The 27,769-nt window shown below is 40.9% G+C and overlaps 1 long non-coding RNA gene across 3 annotated transcripts; it reads left to right on the top strand.

Moving 5' to 3' along the window:
* The first annotated feature begins 205 nt into the window (after positions 1-205).
* On the top strand, positions 206-14,378 carry LOC105738152. 3 transcript variants are annotated; one of them, XR_001113902.2, is made up of 4 exons: positions 206-424; positions 11,932-12,078; positions 12,691-12,845; positions 13,283-14,378. It is a non-coding gene; the product is annotated as an uncharacterized LOC105738152 (long non-coding RNA). The 3 variants fall into 3 exon arrangements; XR_001113903.1 differs by lacking the exon at positions 206-424 and adding an exon at positions 1,144-1,350; XR_004028688.1 differs by lacking the exon at positions 206-424 and adding an exon at positions 1,401-1,608.
* The last annotated feature ends 13,391 nt before the right edge of the window (positions 14,379-27,769 follow it).

Here is a 27,769-nt window from a genome sequence, read left to right as displayed (position 1 = left end):
GATGATGGTGGAGGCCAGTATGACCGAGGGGAGGGGAAAGGTGGAAGAAGCAGAGTGGGAAAGCGTCCTGGGAAAGAAGTGAATGAGGTCGGTGGACCGCTAAGGGTTAGACTCCTAGAGGCGGGAGAGCGGCGGGGGCTGGGGGTGCGGTGGAGTGGGGGTGGGGGCGCGGAGGGGGTTAAGGGGCGTGAGCAGCGCATGCGCTGGAAGCACACTGCGGCGTTTCTAGAGAGGTTGTCCTTTTCTGGCATCAGCGTTGCGGCTCAAGGCAAAGCTGGTCCTGTGCCTGCTGTCCATTGCCGCTAAGGCCTGCTGCTGCCATTCAGGCGTGTCTCTCTCTCTCTCTTTCATGCCGCTCTCTCCACCCCATCTTGGGACGGCCAGCTCTAAGAATTCCTGCTACGGCACTGAATTCAACGAGGAGGTAAAGGAACGATGTAGGGGAAGAACAGAACGTGGAGGGCGGTGGAGGGAACTTGGGCCAGGAAGATCCTTAATTTGTGCATTTTTCCAGTTCACGGGAGGAAAAAATGGAATACGTTACAGGCCCCAGTTTTCCAAAAGGATGTTGAGCATTTGCTTCCCATTGTGAAAGGAATGCGGATTCCTTTCCTCTAACTAGAGTCAAGGCACCTGAGCATCGGTGTTTTCCATAATGTTCCCTGTTTAAAACATTTGTGGTTCGTCATTTGTAGCAGATGTATTTAAAGGGCGAGGCCTTAGGATTATGTTCATCCGATGGTTTGTGAGAGTTTTGCTTGCCTTTAGTTCAGGTTGACCGGTCTTATGTGAATCCTGGGGTACTCTAGCCCCCTCCCTTGGAGTTGGGACCGATTCCATCTAGATCTGGGATTTACTCTGATCACCTGCAACGCCTTCTTTCCCCGATTCAACTTCCCTAGTTTATCGCATCTACCTGCATTAGGGAAGGCTGGTAATGGCTCTCCTTGGGCACTGGGGCAGAATTGTGGCGAGAAACACGTCCAGATAGCATCAGGCATGCATACTGTATACAAATGGGAGCAAGAAGAGAGAGGACTAGCGCGGTGCGCAGGGTATTTGAGAGGCTGGATGAGGAGGCGCGGCGCCGAGGGGCGGCGCTCAAGCTTACAGTATTTGAGAAGATCTGAGTTAAGGGGAGGGGCTCCAGTGTGTGTTGGGGGGGGAGAGGGAGGCACGCATGCGCAAGGCTTGAATGGAGTCGGGGTTGGAGGGTTGGAAGGTCTGGAAGGGAAGGACTCGCAGGCATATTTACGAACGGAAAGTTGCTAGGAGTTGGTACCAGCATTTGGGAGGTAGAGGTGGCGCTCATGCGTATTTGAGACAACATCTCGATAGTTGGGGAGAACGGTAAGGAGGAAGCGGTGCGCATGCGTATTTCAGGCGGAGTGCCGGGGAGGGGAGGCGCTTAGCGTTCGGGTAATTAAGGTTGGAAAATGGCGAGGGGGGAGGTAAGCTGTCTTTGCTTGGCTATCTTGGGCTAGCAGGCCTTGCAGAGAACCACCTTTTTAGCTGAGTGAAGGAATCAACCTGAGTTGGAGTTCTCCTATGCTGTGGCCAGATCCACTAGAAATTAACCCAGAATCTTAGCCTCTCACTGGCCTATCGGTAAGTGGGTACAAAAATGAGAAGGCGATGATGACTCTGCAAAAGGTTGCGGCAGCTGGCGGTGCGTAGGAAATGCGTAAAAAGGGAACACTTGGAGACAGGCCACATTTGGGCAGTACGCATTCGGAGGGCTCTCTCTGGCTTTCCGATCTTGGGTCGCTGTACTTGGCTCTGAATACAGTCATCCCATCAGAGTAGCAAAACACTGTGGTTGTAGTGTGAGAATCTAATGTTAATGTTGGCCGAAAGCCCTTGATTTTCTCCCTTGAGAACATAGGCGTTAGGATTTGGATGTGTTTCTAAATGCTTGTTACTCTTTGCCGTAAACCTGGAATTTGGACCTATGGCTGCCTGGGACTCATACTGTCGTGGAGAAAGATTGAAAAGTAGTTAATGGCAGTGGTGGTATGAAGGTAACCTGGGCTTTCACCCTTTCCTTTATTTTTTCTTCTGTAGAACTTTCAGCACGGTTTTGTCAAGGGGGAAGATAAGAGTTTCTATTTTAAAGGCAGATGTACTGTCATGACTCTCTGAAGACTTGCTGTTAATCGCTAAAACTAGTAAGTTAGCATTTAGATACAGACATAGTTAGAAGGGGCACAGGATTAAAAAGTGAAAAAAACATCTTTTCCCAATAATCCTAGCTATGATTTCATGGTGGTCCTTTTCCTTCTCTGGGCCTATTTCTCTCTCTCGCTCATTTATTTATTTACTTTTAGACAGAGTCTTGCTCCGTCGCCCAGGCCGGAGTTCGGTGACGCGATCTCAGCTCACTACAACCTCCGCCTCCCGGGTTCAAGCGATTCTGATGCCTCAGCCTCCCAAGTAGTAGCTGGGGTTACAGGTGCGCGCCACCACGCCCGGCTAATTTTTGTATTTTTAGTAGAGACGGGGTTTTGCCATGTTGGCCAGGCTGGTCTCGAAGTCCCGGCCTCAAGTGATCCGCCCGCCTTGGCCTCCCACAGTGCTGGGATTACAAGCGTGAGCCACCACGGCCTATTTCTCTATCTGTAATAATGATTAAACGTCAATAGCACTTACTACCTTCGAGGTTCTGGTCTGCGTGCTTTTACATAGGCCGTAACTCATTTGGTACTCTGGACAATCTTAGGAAACAGCAGTACTGTTACTAAGTTTTTACAAATGAGAAATTTGAGGGACACGAGACTAATTTGTTCAAGGCTTTACAGCCAGTTGAATGGCTGAGACTGGGTTTTTATCCAGGTGGGATGGATCCAGAATCCTGTGCTCTTAAGCATTATGCTTTATTCCCTAAAAAGAGGAGGCGAATTTAAAGGAACCGTCCTTTATGATTTCAAAATTTGTTTGTAACTAACCAAAACCATTTGAGAAAGAAGACTTGTTTTCTGTTTCTGACTGTGCAGACCACAGGGTTACATACCTAGGAGACGAAAGGTAAAGAATTGTTGATTTGGTGCCTAGTGGGGTGGCTATCCTTAATTACCCTTGTCTTCTGTGCTTTTTGTTCTGCAGAGGGTCTAAAATGGCCGACTGCGGCAGGCTGGACACACCCTTCTTGTTTTGCCTGATTTTCTGTCTGATCTAATGCTTTGAGACATCTAACCAGTCATTTGCTGCAGTAGGTTTTTTTTTAACCCGTTATTAGTATTTCGTGTTGATCTAAATATACAATAGTGATGGAAAGGTTATTGTCTTTTTTCTTGTAATAAAAGACTGAAAATACATTTGTTTTATTTTTATTATTTGCTTAGGATACATTCGTGGAAGTGGAGTTAGTACATCAAAGGGTATGAACATTTTAAACTCTCAGTATCTATTGCCAAATTTCTTCCTAAAAAGGTTGTATCAATTTTTACTCATACAAGCGCTGAATGTTGTTGTTTTTTAATTTTTAATGGATAAAAACCAGCATTAATTTTTCATTTGCTTATTAGTTTGGATTTTCTTCCTCCATATATAGCTCAGCAGTTTTCTTTCATGTAATGATAGTTCATATGTTGATTTATGCATTGAAGTTTTAGTTTACTGTTTATTATTATCTGGGTGTGTTCTGTAAATAAAGATTAGTACTCAGACTTTTGTAATGTTATAAATACCTATTCCATGTTATTGTTTGCCTCTTAATTTTTGTCTTTGAATTTTTGGTTAGTAGAGATTTGAAATTATTTGACAAATTTATCTTCTATTTTGTGATTTTTATTCTATTGTTTAAATTTGAATAGCTCCCTCAGTCTAGAAATTTGGTAAATATTGTAACTTTGCCTGAGGGTAACTATCAAGCATGGGAGAAAAAACATCCATGATTTTACCACCCAGAGATAACTATCGTTAATACATTTATTCACTTCATTCTCTGCATTTTTCTATGCAGTTGATAATGTATGTGTACTATTTTATATTGTGTTTTGTTTTTAACATTATAACATGCGTATGTCCATGTTAAACATTCTTTGTAATTGTCATTGTTTCATGATGTTCTGTTGTATGGAAGTATTTTACAGATTTTCAGTATTTTAAATTATGTAATGAATATCTTTTCATTTGGTTTTTATTATTTATTTTGGGTTGTTTATTGAAGAGACTTCTAGAATTAGTTATTTATCAAAAGATTTGAACATTATAAAGAATTGGCATATTTACTTTTCAAAAAATTAATGTCAGTTTTTGTACCCAGTCATTTAGGTACTTATTAAAAATGTTTTTGCTTTTTTTTTTTTTTTTTTTTTTGCCGACTCCATATGTAAATGAATGAATGATATCTCTGTGGGTTTTTTTTGTTTTTGTTTTTTTTCGAGACAGGCTCTCACCCTGTCGCCCAGGCTGGAGTACAGTGGAGTGATCATGGCTCACTGAAGCCTCGACTTCCAGGGCTCCAGAGATCCTCCCACCTCAGCCTCCTGAGTAGCAGGAGTACAGGTGTGTGCCACCATGTCCAGCTAATTTTTAAAATTTTTTGTAGAGATGGAGTTTTGCCATGTTGCTCAGGCTTGTCTTGAACTCCTGGGCTCAAGTGATTTTCCCACCCCGGCTTCCCAAAATGCTGGGATTACAGGGGTGAGCCACCATACCTGGCCGATATCTTTGTTTTGTGATACAGTTCTCTGATTATTAGTGAGGCTAGACTTTTAGATCTTAATTACTAGCTCTTATTTCCTTCTGTGAATTCGATTTGTGCCTGAATGTTATTTGTAAGTTGCAAATGTCGTTTGTTCCAGATATGCTCCCAGTAGTATTTGTTGCCATTGAGTCTGAAGAATGTTTGCAATTCCAAATATAACTGCTGTGTGGATACATGTCTGGTTCTTGGTAGCCATTTCGAGATAACCTTTGTCTGACCTCTATCTTATTTTTGTTTTTATTTTTAGAGTGGAGGTCTTGCCCAGGCTGGTCTTGAACTCCTAGGCTCAAGTGATCCTTCTGCCTCGGCTTCCCAAAGTGCTGGGATTACAGGCATAAGCCACCTTGCCCGGCCTTGTCTGACCTTTAAACAGAAATCCATTTCTTTTTATCTAAAAGGAAAGCACTTTTTGAGTACTGTACAACAGTGGTGCTTCCTGGCTGTGGGCATGGGGAGAAGACAGGGTAACATTTTGTCCCTAATGAGAAACTAATTTAGACAAGAAACAAAACAGTGGTCCCTTCTCCCCCATCCATTCAGGGACTGGTCTTATTTTAAATATTTCTGAGTGGTCTGAGGGAGGATATGGGCAATAGTGAAATGTCCACATTTATACATACTGTTAAATGCTTTGGGGATGTGAAATGCTAATAGGAACACACTAGCATGTGAGAAGGTACCAGGAGTGGGCTAATTGGCAGAAAGGAACAGTGTATAGGCAAGAGCAGTGTAATAACTTTAGGGGAAAATAGTATGTTAAGCTTATTAAATAACAGCCTCATAGAGACATTGGGTCCCAAAACAGTGATCTCAGTATAACTGTAAACAACTTGCTGATGTTATCAGCCCTATTTGCTGGTCAGAGACAAAAAAGCCATTAAAAACCTAGGTATTATTAAGAAAGGTATGAGGCACGGAAAAATGCCATCCTATCTTTGTATAAAACCATCTGAACCAAATAACTATTACAGTGGTAATCTTTCCTCAAGGAGTCTGTTACTATCACTCACATGATTTTGAAAAGGGAGTGGGCAGAGTGTGTTACCTCTCTGTTTCATTTTTCTTGTTTATAATACATAGGTGAATTAGATATTCCCAAAGGTCTTCGAGGGGTCTAATTCTGGTTTCCTGAAACTGAATGTTATTTCTAGTTTAGAGAGTCTGTTTAATTATGTTTATTAAGTAAACTTTTCTAACTTATTCCTACTCTGATCTGTATATTATCTATTTTGTATTTAATAACATTCTAACTTTTTTTTTTTCAGTGAAGGATGAGAATTACTGGATTTAGAAGTGCCAAATGAGCTGTGACTTGTTGCTTTTTGCTATCCAGTTACACTGGGTTAATCCAGTTAGTTGTAAGCTCCCATTTTTCAGCATTTTGCTAGCTGTAGATATTAAACCAGGCTTATGTGGGTAGTAGGGTGGGGAGATTAAGAGGAGTATAAGCAAAAAGGGAAAAAAAAAAGCTCATGTTTTAGAAGAGGGGGTTGAGAAGTTCTTTTATTGGAAGTCTGTGCACGGAAATCCCATTTTAACATCATGCCAGTGTCTAGTTCCCAATTCCGTCTATGGCCACGGGTTAGGGAAAGCCTGAATATTTGAAATAACCGAAAAGCATTTAACCTTTGATTTCTATAATTTGTTCCTCCCCTCTCTTGATGTTACAGCCAGCAGCAGCCTGGAGCAGCACCCCCTGGGAAGAAATTTTACATCGGCCATTATAATACAACCTGATAAGTGTTATAGCACTTATCAGATTGTATTGTAATTGTCTGTGTATATGCCTGTCTCTCTTCCTGTTATCAGTTAGACTGTGAGCTCCTTGAGGGCAAGGAAGGTGTCTTCATCTCCAGAGCCCAGCCTGGCACATTAGTAGGCCTCAGTAAATGTTTATTAGATGAATAAATGAATGACTCATCAGCAAACATTTATTGTGTGCCTGCTAAAGTGAGCTCCACAGGCTCTGGATTGTCAGCTGTTTCTTCAAAAAGCTTGTGGTCAGAAACTTGATATTTCTGTATATATCTTCCTAAGAGTTTCTCATGAGACAATGCCATTTTTGTGTTTGGATTTCAGTCCTTGATATTTACAGATGTTGCAACTGTTGCTATTGCTGACACCTGCTTTCTTGGTGGAACTTGAGTGATAACTGTTAGATTGGGGCCTCATCCTCAGGGCCCAGTTAATCATCCAAATAGTATTCTTAGATAGGACTTTGCATTTTTCTTTCTTTCTTTTTTTCTTTTTTTTTTTTTTTTTTTTTAAGAGACAGGTTCTCACTCTGTTGCCCAGGTGGAGTGCAATGGTGCGATCACGGGTCACTGCAGCCTTGAACTCCTAGGCTCAGGTGATCCTTCCACCTCAGCATCCTGAGTTAGGACTATAGGTGTGTGCCACCACCCCGGCTAATGTTTATATTTTTCGTAGAGAAGGGGTCTCGTTATGGTGCCCAGGCTGTTCTTGAACTCCTGGACTCAAGCAATCTACCTTCCTCAGCCTCCCAGAGTGCTGGGATTACAGGTGTGAGCCACTGCCCCCAACCAGACTCCATATTCGAAACCAAGGGTGGGCAAACTTTATTGCCCATGGGCTACCTGTTTTTGCAAATACCGTTCTATATTGGAACACAGCCATGTTCATTCATCGATGTTTTACCTGGGGCCGCTTTTGTGGCCCAGTGGCACAGTTAAGTAGCTATTAGGTTGGTGCAAAAGTAGTTGCTGTTTTTGCCATTAAATATATTGGAGACATTGTGGCCCACAAAGCCTTTATAGAAAAAGATCTGTGCCTACTCTGGATCATCACTCGACAGTGATGGTTTCATTCCTCATTCCATTCACCAGACCAGAAATTCATATTTATTTACTTCATTTGTCATTGCTTGTGACAAGTCTTTTTCCTCTTTTACAGATAAGCCAGCTAAGACATGTTTTAATGTAGAAGATTATAAGACCTCCCCCAGGGTCCTGCAGTCAGTTAGTTATACCCTGCCCTTCAACATCAAGCTTTGAACCTCTACTCTAGAAATACCTTTTATTATATTCAAACTTGAAGCACATGGACATAGCATGCTTTGGTGCCTTCGTCCTTGCCCCCCTCCTTCCTACACAGTTCTTTGCAATGAGAATATGGGAAATAACCACTTAATGTGAGATAAGGCAGAAAGGTAAGCTGAGGCAAATGTTTAGAGGGTCCCTAACAGTAATTTTTAAACGAAGAAGTGGGGTGTCTGAAATATTTATTTAGACGTATACGGGTAGTGAGCCTAGACTTCCAAGAGCTTAGAGCCCCTCCCCTTGTGCCTCCCCAACTTTACATGTACTATCTTGGTAACCTGCCTATGAATACATTTTGATTCATTTCACTTCATTAAAAAGTCGGAGAGCTCAAAGTCATATTTGAGAAAGCTAAATCTAAAACAAAATGGAGGAAACACTGAATAGGCTCATCTCGTTGGATAGGATCATCCTAGGAATAAACTGTAATAGAAGGAAAGGTCTTACAGCCATATTTTTAAAGTTGCTTGCTGGATTTTTCCCAAAATTTTATTGTAAAAGTTGTCAAACATACATACAGAAAAGTTGAAAGAATTGTGCAGTGAAAAGCCATGTACGCAACACCTAGATTTTATAATTAACATTTAACTATACAGTCATGTGTTGCTTAAAGACAAGATATGTTTTGAGTAATGGATCATTAAGTCATTTTGTTGTTGTGTGAACATCATAGGGGAGTGTACTTACACAAACCTAGATGGTATAGCTTACTACAGACCTAGGCTATATGGTATAGCCGATTCCTCCTAGGCTACAAACCTGTACAGCATGTTGCTGTATTGAATACTGTAGGCATTTGGAACACAGTGGTAAGTATTTGTATATCCAAACATATCTAACATAGAAAAGGTACAGTAAAAACATGGTGTTATTATCTTATGGGACCACCATTGTATATGCGCCTGTGACTGAAATGTTACTATAAGATTCAGGACTGTTTGTGTTATCACATTAACTCATCTTTGTTGAATAGGTTTTAAAAATCCGTCTGTCTTCCATGTTAATGTCATCTGTATCTGACCCATCATGGTGCTGAAAAAGTTTCTTTTCATTCTTATTTGCGTTTTCTAAGTCAGCATGAATACCAGCACAGCCCAACTAAGTGTAAGCAGATCTGTGCAGGAATGAGAGTCCCAGGGAGAGAATCCACGTTGTTTCTGAAAGAAAATGGCTATAGCTCACTTTTGTTTACTGGAAATAGTAGGGGGAAGGAAAGATGGAAGTCCAGGTCCAGTGTCATACTGCCCTGCACCTTACTCACTTCTCTGCCTTTAGGGTAGATGGTTTTCTGAGCAGCTTCTGCTTGGTTCTCTCCTTTAAGGCTTGCTAAAGGAGAAACAACAATGTCATATTGAAATGCCAGTGAGGCAATATTTAGCATTAGAATAACTCTTTGGAATTCTAGCAAATGGAATTTTAATTTGGGCTACTGTCTAATAGTATTCTTTGAGCCTTTTCTGTTAGCAACAGCTGCAGTTTCGATTAGGAAGCACCATGAAATTTTGTTTATCTTTATCCATGGACATGATAATGGTAAATGTTACCTGTTTGTGTCTGTCTCCTTTGATTTAAACTGAAGGGTAGAGACGTGTTTTACTGATCTTTGCAAATCTCTTACACTGTAAGGTTTGTATTCATTTATAGGGATATACCCCCAAATATATGTTTAACATTATTAAAAAAAAGATTTAGATATGGGCATATTCGTGGTGTTCATAACAGTAAATAATGGAAAAACTTACCTAGCCATGAATAGGAACTTGGTTAAATACATTTTGGTGTATTCATGTAATGGGACAACATAGCCATTAAAAATAAAAATAGTCTTGAAGATAAATATTTGACTTGGAAAGATGTATACAGTATATTAATTGAAAAAGGGCTAAAGAGCAATAGTATAGTTTCATCTAATCATTGTAAAATAAGAATTCATGTTTGTACATGTACATGAAAGTTGTTGGATGAACATACCCCAAGTGTTAAACTTTTCTGGGATTCTGGCTGATTTTTTTTTTGAGACGGAGTCTTGCTCTGTCGCCAGGCTGGAGTGCAGTGGCGTGATCTCGGCTCACTGCAACCTCCGACTCCGTGGTTCAAGCAATTCTCTTGCCTCAGCCTCCCGAGTGGGATTACAGGCATGTGCCACCATGCCCAGCTAATTTTTGTATTTTTATTAGAGATGGGGTTTCACCATGTTGGCCAGGATGGTCTCGATCTCCTGACCTTGTGATCCACCCACTTCGGCCTCCCAAAGTGCTGGGATTACAGGCCTGAGCCACCGCGCCTGGCCTCTGGCTTATTTTTACATTCTTTGCCTAATATAGTTCTGGAATTTTTTTTTTTTTTGCAGTGTTCATCTATGACTATCAAAGTTAGAGACACATTGAAACTATTTCCATTTTGAAATTGTTGACCTGAACAGAAGTGGAATAAATGGGGGTGGTGAGGGGTTCTGGAAACTGGAGAAATTTAGTTTGGAAAAGAGCTGGGTGGGGTGGAGGAAGGGAATGGTGGAAATAAGATCACTGTCTTCAGAGGAAGGCACTAACTACCACCTACCCCTCTATTCCTGGCTCCTTAGTGCAAGCACTTTCTGGATCAGTGTTTACACTTACTTATTTCACAATTAGGCCCTCTACACATTCCTTTTCTACCCTTGTCCCTCTGGGCTTTAAAGCTACAATAATTGCTAGTGGCAGCAGCTGCTTATGAATATGCAAGTCTTGCTCTAGTAAATGGTGGCCTTAGTTGCTCCAATAAAGAGATGGCTCAAACCTATCAAGGCTCCTGCTTCCCCTCTCCTCTCAGCTAGGCAGCACCAATCTTCCCTATCTATGGTGGGAGAACTTTCTGCCTGGGTCTCATGGTCACTAGTAGATTAGAGGACAGATACTTTCTTGCTGGTGGTAGGTAAAACAGTTAAAAATGAGTCCTGGGTAACTGCTCCTTGGGTCTTCCAGGGGTTTGAGTTGAGGGTTGCCCGCATCTCACTGAGTAACATGACACTTAGCAGTATTAGCTTGTGCTGCCAGCATATAATGATAACAGTAACTTGGGCTTTGGGCCGTTGCTGAATTGCCAGATTTCTGGGTGGGTTTTCATGCTAAGCAGCTAGGGACTGAGAAACTTAACAGGCAATAGGCTGCTTCCTTAGAAAGAAAGGACCCTTTGGCCGGGCAGGGTGGCTCACGCCTGTAATCCCAGCACTTTGGGAGGCTGAGGTGGGTGGATCACCTGAGGTCAGGAGTTTGAGACCAGCCTGGCCAAGATGGTGAAACCCCATCTGCTAAAAATACAAAAATTAGCCGGGCACGGTGGCGGGCACCTGTAATCCCAGCTACTCTCACACCACTGCACTCTAGCCTGGGCGACAGAGCAAGACACTGTCTCAAAAAAAGAAAGAAAGAAAGGACTCCTTGATGGTCTTTGGCTTGTGTCTCATGACTCAGAGCCTGTTACTCCAGTGGTTGATTCTTGGAGTTAGGGGCATGGCCACTGGTCTGCCTAGCTTTTTGTGGTCCCATTGATAACCCAGACAGCTGGGTGAGGGAGCAGATAATGTTCAATTCCTTTTCACTTAAGGTGAGGTGAGTCGTGGTGGGAGTTGAGATTGTAAATGATAGGGTCTTGGTCCAAGAGCCCAGAGTTTTGTAACCTTTTCCTATCAGTGTGAAAACCAGATGCCATCTGATGACTAGATGAAGGTTTCATTCACCTTTTGCAGGCTGTTTTGATCAGGACTAAAGAATGTAGATTCATTAACTGCCAGACACAGAAGGGCCACTAAGGGGTCAAGTTTGCCCACTTATTCACAGTGACATTGAAGTCTAAAGAGGGGAAGAACTTGAAGGAAACTATGAAGATAAGCATTAGAGTTCACATCTGGGTACTAACACTTTGGTGTAGTCACTGGTACCTCTGTACCCAGGTTCTCGTTTAAAATAAGGGCAGGAATCCCTACTAATAATTGTAGACCTTGCAACTGCCTTTGCCAGATAATATAATTGTGATGCTAAGTGTGAATGTTTAGCAAGAGTAAAATCTGAGATCCATGGTGTGGCTGGCTGGATAACTTGACTAAGGTGTAAAAATAAAATTAAAGCTGGATTTCAGACCTTGACTGTTCCATCTTACGTTTGTTTCTTTCTTCTCCCTGTCCTATAGGTGATGCCACACGCAATCAGAAACTATGCTACTGTTGAAGAGGTATATTGAGCCCTGCCTGGTTAACCTCCAGTGAGGTTATTAGAGAATTGGGAGAGGCTCAAATCAGCATCCTGCACCTAGTTATCAAACCATTGTGAAGTCTTGGTAAGTGGCCAGTGGCTTTGGTGGGCTTGCCCAGTTAGTGGGATGGGGTAGGGTAAGAGTGCTTAATAGGCACTAAGCAATTACTGGATATTTTCACATTATGATATGAAAAAAAAGTCTTAAAATATTCAGGCTGTACTACAGAATAAAGAGTCTAACCTCTTCCCTGTTTTCCCATTTTTATAGATGGGGGACTTAGAAATTGCCCAAGATTATATGAGGCCACAGTAGATGGCACAAATTGCCCAAGATTATAGCTAGTTGGCATAGAAAATGGATTTGAGTCCAAGCCAGTACTGTGTCTTCTACTCAGTGCTTCATCTAGGTTCTATCAAATCCAAGGAAGCCATGTGAGACAGAAATGTGTTTATTTCACAGTAAAAGATTTTTTTTTCTTTTTCTTTTTCTTTTAATTAGAGATGGGGGTCTCACTATGTTGCCCAGGCTGGTCTTGAGCTCCTGGGCTCAAGTGATCCACACACCTTGGACTCATTTCACACTAAAAGATTTCTGTAATAGCTCCTGAGATTTTACTCCTCTGATGTTGGAAATTTCCATAGTGTGAAGTTTTATTATGTATAAAATCACTTGGGGTGCTTGTTAAACATGCAGATTCCTGGATGGCCAGAAAACTTGTCATTGGTCAAGAGCAACATTAAGATCTGCCTGTTACTCATACTGATGCTTCCTGCCCAGCAAGTTCATCAGAGGGCGAGGATGAATTATGGTTGCCATGGATGTCCTTGTGAGGCAGTTGGGAAGCCTTGGTAAGTTGTCAGTGGCTTTGGTGGGGTTCCCCAGTTGGTGGTAGAAAAGAGAAGGGAAACTGGTCATGATCTGGCCCTTTCTAGCTTTCTGGCTTTATTAAGTACTTACTAAGTGCCAGAGACTGTTGCAGATATTAACAAAGTCTTGCCATGGAACTTTCATTCTTGTGAAGTTAGACAAAGGGATAAGTAACCAGTAAGTGTATAATGTATCATAAGTGTTATATCAATTGTTTTTTCCCATTATAATGTAAAAAATTGCACTTAAGAATGGTTAGGTTAAACGAAGCAACATCTTGTGTTTTTGTCCCTTTTTCCCATTCTCCCTTTTAATACTTGCCACAGTTGCTCAATGCAATGGAGGCTGACCAAGCTGAGTGTCAGGAAGGTCATAGATGATGCAAACAGTCTTTTCTCTTTTTGTAACTTCTCACTAGGCTGGATTGTGAAGGATATTTGAAAAGTATTTTAGAGTCCACCAGATCATCCATGTGAGTGACCATGCAGCAAAAGAAGGAGGGTCCTCTCAGTGGTTAAGGTAACATAGTGATTAAGGTAAGTAGGGAAAGAGAGGCTTGCTTTGCCCTGATTCTTGTCAGAGAGGCTCTTAGAGATGCCATTTCCAGAGCATAAGTGACAGGCCAGCACTTTCAAAGCCTGCAACTTATTCTATAATATATCCTTCTTAAAACAATTCATGTAGATTATATGCTTACCCAGTCTGGGATCACTCCTGCAGAAGATCAGAAGAACTGAAATATAGGTGACATAAGCTCCTGCTTTTGTAAATGTTTTGTTGAAACACAGTTGTGTTCATTCATTATTGTCGATGGCAGCTTTCATGCTACAGCAGAGTTGAGTAGTTGGGAGAGAAACCATATGGACCATGGAGTTTGAAATATTATGTCTGGCCCTTCACAGAAAGTTTGCCAATTCCTGGCATAGGTTAAATAAATGTACTATATCCACAAATCCTCCTCTCCCCATTTTCCTTTCAATGGGACTTGCATTTACAGTTGATCCTAGAATGTATGGAGTCTCATAGTAATCAGCTTGCTTCTGAATTTCTTCCCACTCAAATTAAGCTCACTCAGAATGCACATTCACAAATTGGGCTACATATACGGAAGGAACTATGTTTTATATGCCTCATTGTAGTCAACTCATTTATCCTATATGTATGGTTCCCCCATTTTTTCCTTCTTTTCAGGGGTAACTTTTAAACTTGAGCCATTCATGAGTATCCAAAAAGTTACAACTTATGTTTTCTGATTAAGACTTCATCCTTATTTTAGTATACTTCCCCTCTCTGGCTTTTTTGCATATTTCTGCAGATGTCTTGACCTTTCTGGGGAATAAGCCCCCTTAGAAGATTAATTTTCTGTAGTTCTCTATTGAGGAAATACATGACATTTAGCTTTTTAATAATTTGATGCCATTCATTGAGTACCGACTGTGTGCTTTATGTACCCTGTCTCATTGAATTTTTACAACAAACTGAAAGAGTTAGTTTTGTGTTATTACTACCTCCATCTCAAAGATGAGTCTTGGAAAGCTTAAGTAACTTTAGGTCACATTGTAATCAGTGGCAGAACTGGGACTTAAGAACATAATTCATGATTGCATTTTCTTTTCTTTCTTTCTTTCTTTCTCTCTCTCTCTCTTTTTTTTTTTTTCCTTTTTTAAAGAGCGTCTCACTCACTATGTTGCCCAGGCTGGTCTTGAACTCTTGGGCTCAAGCAGTTCTTCCATTTCCACCTCCCAAAGTGTTAGGATTATAGGCATGAGCCCTCATGCCCGCCCCTTGCATTTTCTATTTAAGTGGTCTTGAAGGTTTTTTTTTTTTTTCCTTTTTAAATCTCGGAATTTGGCCTTTAGTAAGCATAGAATAGCAAAGTGTAATACCTGAGCTGGGGAAAAAAGTCCTTGAATTCTTTAGGAAAGACTTAATTGGTGGGTACAAAGTGAAATGCTCACTGGAATCAGGAATCAGAAACCAGTTCTGATCACCTATCCCTACATATCCTTCTTCACTCTGCCCTGGCATATCATGGTTGATGTACATAGCAATGATCATCCCTTCTATAATCCCACTTAACAACTTAGAAGTGGATTGGTAATACTCTTCTGGCTTAAAACCCTTCTTCTCTGGGCAAGTGTGGTGGCTGCTGTATTATCCCAGCACTTTGGGAGGCTGAGGTAGGAGGATTGTGTGAGCCCAGGAGTTTGAGACCAGCCTGGGTAACATAGCAAGACCCTGTCTCTACAAAAAGATAAAAAATTAGCTGGGAAGGTGGTGCTCATGCCTGTAATCCCAGCACTTGGGGAGGCCAAGGCGGGTGTATCACGAGGTCAAGAGATCAAGATCATCCTGGCCAACATGGTGAAACTCCATCTGTACTAAAAATACAAAAATTAGCCGGGCGTGGTAGCAGGCGCCTGTAGTTCCAGCTATGGGAGGCTGAGGCAGGAGAATCACGTGAACCTGGGAGACGGAGTTTGCAGTGAGCTGAGATCACGCCACTGCACTCCAGCCTGGTGACAGTGAGACTCCGTCTCAAAAAAAAAAAAAAAAAAAAAGGAAATGATCGCATCCAGATGTCCTCTTACTAGAAGGGCACCATAGTTCATCCTGCACCTGACACTAATATACCTACTCTGGGAATTCTTCTACCTACAACTATTTATTTATCTGATCCCATCTGGTATTAAAGTTCTAAAAGTTAACAGAATTCTTAAAAGTTCCCAATCCCTCCCAGAAATCCCATCATCTCAAAATCACTAGCTATTAAAAGAAGCAAAAAAAAAAAAGGTGGCTCCTGACCTAGTCTCTGAGTATGAAGACCTATTTACTATATAAAGCTGTCACCTGCCTTGAAAATATTAAGACAGCAAGAAAGTTCTTAGAAAGTGGGTATGTGGCTGGCTCTCAGATAAGGAGAAATTGCTCAGAAGAAGGAGTTGGGTTTTTTGTGTTTTTTTGTTTCTTGTTTTTGAGACAGTGTCTTGCTCTGTCTCCCAGGCTGGAGTGCAGTGGTGCGATCACAGCTCACTGCAGCCTCAACCTCCTAGACTCAAATAATCTTCCCTCCTCAGCCTCCCAAGTAGCTAGGACTACAGGATGCATCACCATGCCCATTGTTTCTATAGCAGAGTCTTATAATATGGCAGACACAATGGCCTCCTACAGAGAAATGAGCCATAAAAGGGCCCTGTACAAGCAAGGATGGCTCATTGTTTTAAGACAGCCAAATGTATGGCACTTGGAGAATTTCCAAGAGTAGAAGACCTTCTTGATTGCACTCCCCTTTAACAGCCTTGCCTTTTATGGGGCTATGTGGAGCGTTGAAATGGTTCACAAGTAAAGTGAAAAATGGTTATGCGTAGTGTGTCAGCCCCACCCTAAGCTCCCAGAGCCTCCATTCTGAGTACAAAGGTCAGTTTTCTTCTCGGGACAGGCCAAGGATGATGGAGTTTTAATTTCTCTCCTGATCCATGGCAAAGTATTCCTAAACTAGGCACTGGAAGTCTTGGTAACTGGAAAGAGACATTCACCAAGATGAGGAAGGCCAAAGCCAAGTGCCTTATATAGTCCCTAGAAAGCATTCCATTTTATGGAACAATCTTTGGCCTCTCTTTTTTTTTTTTTTTTTTGTGAGACAGTCACTCAGGCTGGAGTGCAATGATAAGGTCACTGCTCATTGCAGCCTCAACTTCCCGTGCTCAGGTGATCCTCTCACCTCAACTTCCCGAGTAGTTGGGACTACAAGCAAGCGCCACCATGCCCAGCTAATTTTTTGTATTTTTTGTAGAGACGGGGTTTTCCCATGTTGCCCAGGCTGTCTCAAACTTCTGGACTCAAGCAATCCACCTGCCTTCGCCTCCCAAAGTGCTGGGATTACAGGTGTAAGCCACCATGCCCAGCTCTGGTCTCCTTTCTTAGTCCTGTTGAATAAGCAAGATTTTTTTTTTATCTGAACCCTCCTCTTACTCTTCTTTCTGTTCTCCTTCCATGATCACTTTGTCCATCTTCCTCTTTGTCATAGGCATGTCCTGTTTCTAATTCCCTTTCTCTTTTCTTTGGTAGGCTAGCCTTCAAGACTGCATTACAGTCCCCAACTTAAAATCTTTTGATAACCCAGGCAGCTGGGTTATCCCCAGTTTAAAGTCTTTTTGTTGTAGCTGTATGGCATTTATCTAGGGCATGGGGTACACACAGTAGGTTTCTCTCCTCTCTTTTTTAACATATTTATTATGTTTACGCATGTAAAGAGTTTGTTGTTGGCCAGGTGTCGTGGCTTACGCCTATAATCCTAGCACTTTGGGAGGCTGAGGCGGGAGGTCAGGAGTTTGAGGGCAGCCTGGCCAACATGATGAAACCCTGTCTCTACTAAAAATACAAAAATTAGTGGAACAGGGTAGCTCATGCCTGTAATTGCAGCTACTCAGGAGGCTGAAGCAGGAGAGAATCACTTGAGCCTGAGAGGTGGAGGTTGCAGTGAGCTGAGATCGTGCCATTGCACTCCAGTCTGGGTGACAGAGGGAAACTCTGTTTCAAAATCAACAACAACAAAAAAAAGTTTAAAAATTGGAAACCACCAAAAGGTAGTATTAAAAGGGAAATAAAAATTACTCATAATCCCAGAACGCAGTCATATGCTATTTTTAGTCTTATTTTATTCAGCCATTTTTCTCTTTACACAACCTTTTTTTTTTTTTTTTTTTTGAGATGGAGTCTCACTCTGTTGCCTGAGCTGGAGTGCAGTGGCGTGATCTCAGCTCACTGCAGCCTCCACCTCCTGGGTTCAAGCGATTCTCCTGCCTCAGCCTCCTGAGTAGCTGGGACTACAGGCGACCGCCATTACACTCAGCTAATTTTTTGTATTTTTAGTAGAGACGGGGTTTCACCATGTTCACCAGACTGGTCTCGAACTCCTGACCTCATGATTCGCCCACGTCGGCCTCCCAAAGTGGTGGGATTACAAGCGTGAGCCACTGTGCCCTCCCTACAGGTTTTAAAATTTATTATTATCTAAATATTCATTTTAAATATTAATTTTAGTGTACTTCTTTGATTATTTAGAGAAATTTCTGATTTCAGAACCAAGTTTATTAGCATTCACTGTGTACATTAGCACCATTAAAACTAGCTAGACCCAAGAAGCAGTATTGAATGGGTACCCCTTCTTTACTTTCCTCTAATTCACTCTACTCTGGTGCTCACAGCTAAGTATGTACAGCAATGGCCTGTCATTTGGTCGATTATCTTTTGTGCTCTGAAATATCTTTGTTTTTTCATCTGCTCTCAATACCTCTATGCTCTGGACCCTTTGTATATAAGGGTAACCATATTTGTTCTTTCCTGCGAAATAATAATTCTTTTCCTTCCATTCAGAGTAGCTGCCTGACTCATACAACGAATAAAGTCACATAGACTCAGAGTAGAGATGGAGGTCGGATGTGGTGGCTCATGCCTGTAATCCCAACACTTTGGGAGGCTGAGGTGGGAGGATCGCTTGAGCTTGAGCACAGGAGTTTGAGATCAGTTTGGGCAACGTAGCGAGACCTCATCTCTGCCAAAAAATAAAAATTACCTGGGTGTGGTGGTGCATGGCTGTAGTCCCATGTAGTCCCAGCTACTTGGGAGGCTGAGGCGGGAGGTCACGCATACTTTTTGTTGTTACTGCTTCGTCATTGGTTCTGATCACTCAGTGTTCTTTCCCTTACACCAGATCATAATACTGTATTCTGACTTGGCAACTCAGCTCAGTTTATTACGAATATTCTTTAATTAATTTGGTAAATTACTATGAATGAACATTTCTTTCATTCTGCTAGGTCTAGGTTTTGCCAGCTGTTCCATTAAGGGACACTCTATGGCATGGGTTGGCAAACTTTTTCTGTAAAGGGCTAGGTAGTCTCTCTATTCGACTCTGCTGTTGTAGCATGAAACCATCCATAGACAATATGGATACAAATGAGTATGATTATGTTCTGATAAAACTTGATTTACAAAAACAGGTAGTAGGTTGGATTTGGCCCAGGGGCCATAGCATGCTGACCCCTGCTCTATAATATACATACACAAAGACTTTCAAACAAAGATGTATACAATAAAGCAACCATTCAGAGTTATTTGATTCACAGTGTGTATAATATAATAAAAATGATACAGCTGTATTTGAGTCAGCAAATGTGTGATCTGTGTCTTACGTGCATGAATTGTAGAATATTCATACAAATACCATGAATATTCTTCATGGGCCATGTTATTACCATCCCTTAGAGGAATCTCTTCCTTGTCATGGGTCTTTCTTTGTATGGCTTAGAAGTGATGTTGTCTTTATATTGTGTTATTTGTTCTTAACTTTACATTATCAGTTCTGGTGTGCTTACCTTTTTCACCAGCGTGTCTTCTACCCTACTTACCTCATAAGTGAGTCTAGTACAGAGGTTATTTTGGATATAATCATTATCTTAACAGGCAAGATAGTGGGCTGTGCTATTTCAAACCCTAAATTTGGCTTTCAGGATTATGAAGTATTAATTCTTCCACTGATACCTCAAAAGGTGATCTGGACAAAGGAACAGGTATCTCAGGTAAGCAATTGTTGAATATGAAAGTAAATATTCTTCTTTGATCGTATGTTGTATTTGTTATGTTTAATAGCTTTCCTAATAATAAACCAACTTTGCATTTCTGGAAGAAGATTTGTACTTTTCTTTTTTTTTTTTTTTTGAGACGGAGTCTTTTTTTTTTTTTTTTTGAGATGGAATCTCGCTCTGTCGCCCAGGCTGGAGTGTAGTAGTGCAATCTCAGGTCACTGCAGCCTCTGCCTCCTGGGTTCAAGCAATTCTCCAGCTCAGCCTCCCGAGTGGCTGGGATTACAGGTGTGCATCACCATGCCCAGCTAATTTTTTGTATTTTTTTTAGTAGAGACGGGGTTTCACCATGCTGGCCAGGCTAGTCTCGAACTCCTGACCTCGTGATCTGCCCACTTCGGCCTCCCAAGGTGTTGGGATTACAGGCATGAGCCACCACGCCCGGCCAGAGTTTTCAAGAATTTTGAATTATATTTGCTAAATTTGATATTTCAAATTTTATTTTCTATTTTCTTTATTATTTTTTCCTTTATTTATTTATTTATTTTTTTTGAGACAGGGTCTCACTCTGTTGTCTAGGCTGGAGTGTGGTGGTGCTATCATGGCTCACTGCAGCCTTGACCTCCCAGGCTCAAGGGATCCTCCTACCTCTCAGCCTCCTGAGTAGCTGGGATTATAGGTGTGCACCACCACACCCAGAAAATTTTTGTATTTTTCGTAGAGACGGAGTTTCTCCATGTTGCCTAGGCTGGTCTCAAACTCCTGGGCTCAAGCTATTTGCCCACCTTAGCCTTCCAAAATGTTGGGATCACAGGGTAAGCTACCACGCCCGGCCTTTTTCTGTGTTCAAAAGTGAGTTGTTTTGCGGGGGATGGCAGTCTTTTTCAATTGTTGATGTTAGGGTCATTAATGAAATCTTTTGTTGCCTATTGTTTTAAACTGAACCAATCTCAAATATATCCCATGCCATTAAATATACTTTAATAACATCTTTTAAAAATTGGCACATAATACACCACTGCATAAATGTAAAAATTTAACTTGTATCTGATATTTGAAACCTTGTTTTAATTACTGCTCTGTTAATTGTAAATAGTGCTACAGTGAATATCTCTATAGATTAATTTTTGTACATATGTGTGTTTATTTCCTGAGGTTGGATAAAATATATGGTCCTTCTATTAGTGTATAAGAATGCCCGTTTTTTTTTTTTTTTAACTTTTTCACCAGTACACTATATTAAGGTTTCAGAAGAATTTGCCAATTGTAAAGGTGAAAAATGGCCTTTGATATTTTAATTTGTATTTCTTTGATTCCTAACAAGATAGAACAGATAAAAATCTTGGGTCTTATTTTTGAGTTTATTTTTCACACTTAGTTTTAGTCTATCATATGTTGCAGATATTTCCCCCAGTTTGGCCTATAAATTATTAATTTGTAGCTCAAATATCTTTTTCTTTATGGTTTATTCTCCACTTGCATTTTATAATAGGAAGATAAATATATTTTTTATAGTTCATAATTCCTTTATACTTTTTATTTTTTTTTTATACAAATCTTTCCCATTGGGAACCTCTTTGTTGTGTGGTATGTAACTAATTTTTCTAAATGTTCAGCACATTCAGGGTTTGGGGGGTTGTAGTAAGGGTACTTGTGGAGCTCTCAACAGCAGGACTTTAAAAATCTTTTCTCCAGTGCTCTGCTTTTAACATGACTTAAATATTCTCTCAGCCTGTTTCAGTTTTCCTGCCATTGGCTTATGCTATCATCTGTGAGGGGAGTTAGCAAACTTTTTCTATAAAAAGCCCAATGGTAAATATTTTAGGTTTTGTGGGCCATATGGTTTCTGCTCTTGTAGCATGAAAGCAGTCATAGACAATACATAAATGATTGAGTATGGCTGTGTTCCAACAAAACTAGTTACAGAAAAAGGTAGTGGGCTGGATTTGGTTTGTTGGCTGTAGTTTGCCAATACCTGCTTTATGATACTGTACTCTTACAACTTCTGCTCACCTAGTTTCTGCTTCATCATAGTGGGCTTTCTCATAGTAATGCCTCTGATTTTCCCTTGTAACTTCTTAGAATACCTTTTTCACCTCTGGTCTTTGCTACTGATTACCTGTTTCCATATTTCACAATTTTAAGTTTCCGAGAGCACAGGCGGTAGCTAAATTAGATGCTTTGCATGTTACCACTATTATGTACTTTGCTTGGCTGTCTACCCTGTTACTTCAACATAACCAATTCCAAATAGCTGCATTCCTTTTGAGGGTCTCTTTCTTGCAATCCAGATTTCATTGCAAGAAATGGGGTGATTTGGATCATTTTAAGGAATTTTATGGAATTCGACTCTAGTGTGGCATCATTAATGTGATTAAGCTCTTCTCTCCTTCTTGTGCACATCATGTTGGTCCTACTACAGTTTGGTTTCCTCATACTCTGTCTTCCTCTAACCTCCTGGTTACTGAATACTTAGATTTTTTTCTCATTCATAACTTGAGCTTCTGCAACTACTATAGGTGTGACCTTCCTTCTACATTATCTTTCTCTCTACAGACTATCGACTTTAGCTCTTACTACTCTCCATGTTGCCAAGTTGTCATTAAACTGAGAATCTGATTCCCTGTGGGTTGTTAAGTTTCCTGAGACCGCAGGGTTAGTAGTTGCTATTTGGCCGGTCTAGGACATTTCCCCCTATTGATTACTATGTGCAAATGCATCTCTTTCCCTATCTAGAATACAAAATTGCTTTAGCCTAACACAATCCAGCTACTCTAAGTGTATCCAGAATCAAGCTCTAAAACTAGAACGCAACCCAGTCATGTAGCATCCAGAAGTACCTGACCATCTTTGGAACTTGACAGTTTCACAGTTAACTCTGCAACCTTACTCTCCTTATATCCTGATGCTATTTTATATGCCTGTTAGGTTGTATCAGATCTACATTCTGATCTATAGTTTAGAGATTATAATTTTCTAAGCAACCCTTTGTGAGGTCACAAATACTTTTTGTTTGTTACTGGTTATAGACATTATTGGTTCTCATCACTCAGTATTCTTTCCCTTTTCCCTTACACCAGATCATAATATAGCATTCTCTCTTTTTTTTTTTTAATTTTTTGAAACAGGGTCTTGCTCTGTTGCCCAGGCTAGAGTGCCGTGGTGCAATCTTGGCTCACTGCAACCTCCGCCTCCCAGCTCAAGCGATTCTCTCACCTCAGCCTCCCAAGTATCTGGGAATACAGGCGTGTACCACCATGCCTAGCTCATTTTTGTATTTTTTGTAGAGATAGGGTTTCACTATGTTACCCAGACTGGTCTCAAACTCCTGAGCTCAAAGCGATCTGCCTGCCTCAGCCTCCCAAAGTGCTGGGACTATAGGCATGAGCCACCATGCCTGGCCCATAATACAGTATTCTGACTTGACAACTTAGCTCAGTTTATTAGGAATGTCTTTATTTAATTAATTTGGTAAATTACTAGGAATGTAGTAGTTTACATTACTGCGATGAACTCCCTTCCTGCTACATACTCACTTCCTCATTTCTATTCTTTATCCTATTGCTAATGGATAGTTTCTGCTTATTTATTTATTTATTTATTTATTTATTTTTTAACTAATAGAGACAGGGTCTCGCTATGTTGCCCAGGTTATTATTGAACTCCTGGCTTCAAGTGATCTTCCTGCCTTGACCTCCCAAAGTGCTGGGATTACAGGCATGAGCCACCATGCCTCGTCAGTTTTTGCTTATTTATAGCTTCTGACTCCTGTGCCTATTCCTCACAAGTTGATCTTATTTAAATCTTTCATGCTTCTTACGTAGCTGTGGTATGTTCTTTTACCATGTATCCATTCACTTCAGCTGCTGAGTTTCTGTTCTTCTGTTTTTCCCAATTGCAAATTTAATCTAATTTTCTCACCTCATCCTTGTTTGGGGAGGGCTTTCATGTCACAAGTCATAGGCTGTTGACCAGCTTGTAGACGTATGCCCTTGAGTCTGAGCCTTACTTACCCTTGGTCTGATCAACTTTGGATTTGGAGGAGGGATAGTTGGTCATAAGAATGCTTTCTTAGCAGGCTTGTTTGCCTGGCTAAGAAAGTTTTTCTTTAGAAAGATTTTGGGTGTGGGCAACACTATGACACATTCATTCTATCTGGTTTAGCTCTTTAAAGCTGCTTGATCGCAGCATCTACCAAGTCTCTTAAAGACTCACCTTCCCCTGGGTAAAAGTTCTAAAAGTTCCATGATATCACAAGCTGGTTTGCACAACATCTTCAAAACAAAGAGGATTCTCTTCAGGTTCGTAGCCAGCTTCCTAAACTGCACTCCTCTTAGGGGGCTGTTTTGCTTCTTACTATTGGTTAGGCACTTGTGATTGCTAGAAACAAATTCTCTGTTGAGCTCACATAATGACAGGTTATTTGCAGGCCACCTGTAGGGAAATGATGGTGACTTGGATCACATGCAGTTTCATATACAGGTGATCTTTTGTATCTGTGTGTTCCACATCTGTGGATTCAGCCACCTGTGGATCAAAAATATTTGGCTAAAAAATATAGATGGTTGTGTCTGTACTGAACATATACAGACTTTTTTTAGTTGTTATTCCCTAAACAATAGAGTATAACCACTATTTACATAGCATTTATATTGTATTAGGTATTATAAGTAATCTAGAGATGATTTAAAGTATATGAGAGGATGTGTATAGGCTGTATGCATTTACTAGAATATTTTATATAAAAGATTTGAATATCTGTGGGGGATTCTGGAACCAATTCCTCTGTGGATACCAAGGGACACCTGTTTAGGGGGACCTTAATATGATTATGCCTGTTAGGGATGGGAACTGGATTCAGAGAAGCTCTAGAAAACTCAGCAGCCAGAGCTTGTACATCTTTCCGTTAGCATGGTGCCGTTTATTTAACTGAGCTACTTTGTCTCTCTGCGTATCTTTTTTTTTTTTTTTTTTTGGAATGGAGTTTCGCTCTCGTTGCCCAGGCTGGAGTGCAATGGCACAATCTTGGCTCACCACAACCTCTGCTTCCTGGATTCAAGCGATTCTCCTGCCTCAGCCTCTCAAGCAGCTGGGATTATAGGCACCTGCCACCACTCCTGGCTAATATTGTATTTTTAGTAGAGACGGGGTTTCTCCCTGCCTTGAACTCCTGATCTCAGGTGATCCGCCTGCCTCAGCCTCCCAAAGTACTGGGATTATAGGTGTGAGCCACTGTGCCCAGCCTCTCTGCTTATCTTTGGTGTCTTATAATTTCTGCTTTTTAAATATTGGCTTGCCCATCCACTTTGTTTTTTCTCCATCTCTCTCTTTTTTTTTTTTGAAATGGAGTCTTGCTCTGTTACCCAGGCTAGAGTGCAGTGGTGAGATCTCAGCTCACTGCGACCTCTGCTTCCTGGGTTCAAGTGATTCTCCTGCCTCAACCTCCCGAGTACCTGGGATTACAGGCACCAGCCACCATGCCTGGCTAATGTTTGTATTTTTAGTAGAGATGGGGTTTCACCAAATTGGCCAGCCTGGTCTCGAACTCCTGACATCAGGTTATCCTCCCGCCTCAGCCTCCCAAAGTGCTGAGATTACAAGCATGAGCCATTGCGCCCAGCCCTCCATCTCATATTTTTAGCCTATTTATAGGTTCTGCTTACTTATGGCTTCATCTTCCTCATAAGTTTTGCTTGCTTATGACCCTCTTGACCTCACCTCTGCGTTGTGTTAGCTTGCTGTGTATCCTTTCAGCTTCAGTTTCCTTTGTGAACTGTGATTCCTTTTAATAGCTCGATTCCAATTCCTGAGAAGACAAATTTACTAGGCCTGTTGTATCCCAGTTTAGTTAGATATTTATATACCCGCAGCAGCAGTTTGTGGATCTTCACTTTTGTTTTCTGCCATTAATATGATGATTACCCTGTTTTGCTGCTTTTACTTTGCTTGTTTCTTATAGCTTAGCTTATAATGTATCCATTAACAACTGACTGTTGGACTTCTCTTTGTTTCAAGGACTGCAATTGCAAATGCCTGTGGGATCCAGATGCCATAAATGTATAAGATGGTTCTGGTGTTTTCTTCTTTTCTTGAAACACTGTCTTGTGTGTGTGAGGGGGATTATCTTTTGTTTAATCATTTTTGATAGAAACATTAGAAGAGCGATTTCTTTAAATTATAAACAAGGGTGCAGATGGGATGGTAAAGCGCAACTGATGCTACTAGGAGGATAGCAGGGAGTGTTTGACATTGTGTGTAATTGGGACATACATATTTCCTCCAAAAGGGAAGGCTTTAGTACTTCTGCTGATTATTGCCCAGTGGAAATGTCTGCCTAAGATTACCAGCTGTCTACAAAAAGCCTGATTGGCTTCAGGTTTTTTTTTTTTTTTAATTTAGATATGATTTAAAGTATATGATGGGATGTGTATAGGTTGTATGCAATTACTAGAACATTTTCTATAAAGGTCATGAATATCTGTGGTGGATCCTGGAACCAATGGGGTTGGGAGGGCAGCTTCAATTGTTTTAAAATGTTTCAGGCCAACAGAGTATGCTTATAAATGCTTTTATAACCTCATAGCTTCTGTTTCTTTATAGTTTTGGCTTATTTGTAATGTTTCCTTTTTCTCACGTGGTATGAAACATGGTTATGTACCATTACCTCTTCAACTCAGCCAATGGCTTGGCAGTTTCCCTTGTGCGGTGTTTAAAACTGGGCCACAGTTTTGAATGCATTTGTGGATATTAAAATGAAATAGATTAGGAAAGAATAGATTAAGATACAATACAGATAAGAAAATAAGAAAATACCAGCCTTCATCTGGCAAAGGGCATCATCAGGCATCACCAGGAGGTGCTCTGTATCCACAGGTTCCCTATCTGTGGGTTCCACCACCACAGATAGAAAATATTTGGAAAAAAATACAACAATGCAAAATAATACAAATTTTAAAAAATACAATATATTTATGTGGTGTTTACATTGTATTCATTATTATAAGTAATCTAGAGATGATTTAAAGGGACGGGAAGATATATGTAAGTTATATGTAAATATACCATTTTATATAAGGAACGTGTATATCCATGGATTTTAGAATCTGTAGGGATTCCTGGAACCAGTCTTCCATGGATACCTAGGGATGACTGTATTGTTCTGTGAAATTTTTGTCCCAGCTACATATTTGTATGTATGTATGTTTTTGGTCCGGTATAATTGTATAATATTTCTTACTATGGGTTAAACAACTTTATAAGACATTGTGAGCAACCTGGTATCCTCTGGACTAGATCATTCCTGTAGACAGTTCCGTTGTGCACACATAGTATTTCGTTAAAATCAGGTGACTGTTTAAAAATTAAAAAGATTTTAGATAAAAATCTAGATTTTTACTTTCTCCTGAAATATCAGAAGATGGGGTCTAAATTCACACTGAGGCCAAGCAGCGGTAGGCTCATTTTAAAGAAAGGGCTTTCTGCTCTCTGGTTTACCACATTGTATACTAATTAGCCTGGTCTTACTTTTGTGTATTACCTGAATAGCCACTTAGGGCATTTTGAACACGTGGCTTGCATTGCTTTGTCTTTTTGAAATCCTCTGTGGCAGGCCCAAACCTTGCCTTTGGTGGGCTTAAGTAAGGTCTGGTTTCCAGTACAAAGGCAAAGGCAGATGAGGATTATTAGTATTCCATTTTGCCCTATGGATATTCTCAGTGCTTTCTACTGGAAACTCACAACCAATTCTGAATATGCCACATACTATGTGATTTGCCCTTGCTGTCCAACCCTGTTCTCGCTGCCATTTAAAAACAATCAGGCCAGGTGTGGTGGCTCATGCCTGTAATCCTAGCACTTTGGGAGGCCAAGGTGGGTGGATCACTTGAGCTCTGGAGTTCGAGACCAGCCAGGGCCACATAGCAAGACCCTGTCTCTACTAAAAATTAAAAAAAAAAAAATTAGCTGGGCATGGCGGTGGTTCATGCCTGTAATCCTAGCACTTTGGGGGCCAAGGTGGGAGGATCGTTTGAGCTCAGCAGTTCAAGACCAGCCTGGGCAACATAGCGAGACCTTGTCTCTATTTATAAAAAAAATGAAAAAAAAATGAAAACAATCAGGCCAGGTGCTGTGGCTCCTGCCTATAATCCCAGCACTTCAGGAGGTCAAGGTGGGTGGATCACTTGAGCCCAAGAGTTTGAGACCAGCCTGGGCAACATAGTAAGAGCCCGCCTATACTAAAAATTTTAAAAAGCATTAGCTGGGCATGGTGGCTGGTACCTGTAGTCTCAGGCTGAAGTAGGAGGATAACTCGAGCCTGGGAG

The sequence above is a fragment of the Nomascus leucogenys genome, chromosome X (genome assembly GCF_006542625.1).
Source record: "Nomascus leucogenys isolate Asia chromosome X, Asia_NLE_v1, whole genome shotgun sequence".
In the NCBI taxonomy this organism is placed as follows: domain Eukaryota; kingdom Metazoa; phylum Chordata; class Mammalia; order Primates; family Hylobatidae; genus Nomascus; species Nomascus leucogenys.
Note: the sequence above shows the minus strand (reverse complement) of the source record. Positions and strands in the feature narration are given on the sequence as shown.